The sequence below is a fragment of the Micropterus salmoides genome, unplaced genomic scaffold, assembly GCF_014851395.1.
Source record: "Micropterus salmoides isolate LMB-PRFRI ecotype aquatic unplaced genomic scaffold, ASM1485139v1 Ms_hic_scaffold_3291, whole genome shotgun sequence".
Taxonomy (NCBI): domain Eukaryota; kingdom Metazoa; phylum Chordata; class Actinopteri; order Centrarchiformes; family Centrarchidae; genus Micropterus; species Micropterus salmoides.
Window position 1 is genome coordinate 1 of NW_024042586.1, and position 2,808 is coordinate 2,808.

A 2,808-nucleotide genomic window follows, 5' to 3' on the forward strand; every position below is an offset into this window, starting at 1 on the left:
ATTTAGGCCTCTGGATTTAACCAATCCTAGAATGGGTAGGCATTGTACAGCGTCAAGGAGCAGTGACGTTTTCAGAGCGTTGCTCAGGGGGCTCCAACCAGAAAATCTTTACTCCTAAGCCAAGTCCCCATGGATTGAGCTATTCTGCCCCGATAGGAATGCGCCCAATGGGGGCTCAACCCTGAGTTTGCTAATTATCCTAACTTCAATTTCGTAAGGGAGAAGATAGTAAAAAGAGTAAATGATAAACTTTGTGTCACATAGAATTATAGTGGGCCAAATGTTAGGGGTCCAGGGCCTTGCTAATGCTCCCTCAATTTAGGCCTCTGGATTTAACCAATCCAAGAGTGGGCAGACATTGTACCGTGAAGAGTTAAGTTTTCAGAGCGTTGCTCAGGGGGCTCAATCCAGCAAGTCTTTACTCCCAAGCCAAGTCCCCACGGATTGAGCTAATAGGAAGACGCCCAACGTGGGGCTCGAACCCACGACCCTGAGATTAAGAGTCTCATGCTCTACCGACTGAGCTAGCCGGGCCACGTCAGTCCAAGTGTAAGCCCTTCAATTCTCAAACAACCTGTAATCTCACATGATAATGTGGTTAGCTGCTAACTCTAATTTAGTAGGGAAGAAGATAGCAAAGATCGTAAATAATAAACTTTATATATCACATACAATTATAGTATTGGGCCAAATTTCCCAAATGCGAATTTGAGGCTCTGCGTTTAATCCATCTTGAATGGGAAGCTATTGTACAGCACCCAGGGAGCGGTTACGGGTCCAGGGCCTTGCTAATGCTCCCTCAATTTAGGCCTCTGGATTTAACCAATCCTAGAATGGGCAGGCATTGTACAGCGTCAAGGGAACAGTGACGTTTTCAGAGCGTTGCTCAGGGGGCTCCAACCAGAAAATCTTTACTCCCAAGCCAAGTCCCCATGGATTGAGCTAATGCTGCCCCGATAGGAATGCGCCCAACGTGGGGCTCGACCCTGAGTTTGCTAATTATCCCTTAACTTCAATTTCGTAAGGGAGAAGATAGTAAAAAGAGTAAATGATAAACTTTGTGTCACATAGAATTATAGTGTGGGCCAAATGCGAATTTGAGGCTGTGCATTTAACCCATCCTTGAATGGGCTGCCACTTTAAGCACCCAGGGAGCAGTTACGGGTCCAGGGCCTTGCTAATGCTCCCTCAATTTAGACCTCTGGATTTAACCAATCCTAGAATGGGTAGGCATTGTACAGCGTCAAGGGAGCAGTGACGTTTTCAGAGCGTTGCTCAGGGGGCTCCAACCAGAAAATCTTTACTCTAAGCCAAGTCCCCATGGATTGAGCTAATGCTGCCCCGATAGGAATGCGCCCAACGTGGGGCTCGACCCTGAGTTTGCTAATTATCCCTTAACTTCAATTTCGTAAGGGAGAAGATAGTAAAAAGAGTAAATGATAATCTTTGAGTCACATAGAATTATAGTGTGGGCCAAATGTTAGGGGTCCAGGGCCTTGCTAATGCTCCCTCAATTTAGGCCTCTGGATTTAACCAATCCTAGAATGGGTAGGCATTGTACAGCGTCAAGGGAGCAGTGACGTTTTCAGAGCGTTGCTCAGGGGGCTCCAACCAGAAAATCTTTACTCCTAAGCCAAGTCCCCATGGATTGAGCTAATGCTGCCCCGATAGGAATGCGCCCAACGTGGGGCTCGACCCTGAGTTTGCTAATTATCCCTTAACTTCAATTTCGTAAGGGAGAAGATAGTAAAAAGAGTAAATGATAAACTTTGAGTCACATAGAATTATAGTGTGGGCCAAATGTTAGGGGTCCAGGGCCTTGCTAATGCTCCCTCAATTTAGGCCTCTGGATTTAACCAATCCTAGAATGGGTAGGCATTGTACAGCGTCAAGGGAGCAGTGACGTTTTCAGAGCGTTGCTCAGGGGGCTCCAACCAGAAAATCTTTACTCCTAAGCCAAGTCCCCATGGATTGAGCTAATGCTGCCCCGATAGGAATGCGCCCAACGTGGGGCTCGACCCTGAGTTTGCTAATTATCCCTTAACTTCAATTTCGTAAGGGAGAAGATAGTAAAAAGAGTAAATGATAAACTTTGTGTCACATAGAATTATAGTGTGGGCCAATGCAAATTTGAGGCTGTGCATTTAACCCATCCTTGAATGGGCTGCCACTTTAAAGCACCCAGGGAGCAGTTACGGGTCCAGGGCCTTGCTAATGCTCCCTCAATTTAGGCCTCTGGATTTAACCAATCCTAGAATGGGTAGGCATTGTACAGCGTCAAGGGAGCAGTGACGTTTTCAGAGCGTTGCTCAGGGGGCTCCAACCAGAAAATCTTTACTCCTAAGCCAAGTCCCCATGGATTGAGCTAATTCTGCCCCGATAGGAATGCGCCCAATGTGGGGCTCAACCCTGAGTTTGCTAATTATCCCTTAACTTCAATTTCGTAAGGGAGAAGATAGTAAAAAGAGTAAATGATAAACTTTGTGTCACATAGAATTATAGTGCGGGCCAAATGTTAGGGGTCCAGGGCCTTGCTAATGCTCCCTCAATTTAGGCCTCTGGATTTAACCAATCCAAGAGTGGGCAGACATTGTACCGTGAAGAGTTAGTTTTCAGAGCGTTGCTCAGGGGGCTCAATCCAGCAAGTCTTTACTCCCAAGCCAAGTCCCCACGGATTGAGCTAATAGGAAGACGCCCAACGTGGGGCTCGAACCCACGACCCTGAGATTAAGAGTCTCATGCTCTACCGACTGAGCTAGCCGGGCCACGTCAGTCCAAGTGTAAGCCCTTCAATTCTCAAACAACCTG

The 2,808-nt window shown here is 46.9% G+C and overlaps 2 non-coding genes across 2 annotated transcripts; both read right to left on the reverse strand.

Annotated features, from left to right (window-relative positions):
* Positions 1–461: 461 nt before the first annotated feature.
* On the reverse strand, positions 462–534 carry trnak-cuu. The gene has a single exon. It is a non-coding gene; the product is annotated as a tRNA-Lys (tRNA).
* A 2,158-nt stretch (positions 535–2,692) lies between these two features.
* On the reverse strand, positions 2,693–2,765 carry trnak-cuu. Its single transcript has one exon. It is a non-coding gene; the product is annotated as a tRNA-Lys (tRNA).
* Positions 2,766–2,808: the final 43 nt, after the last annotated feature.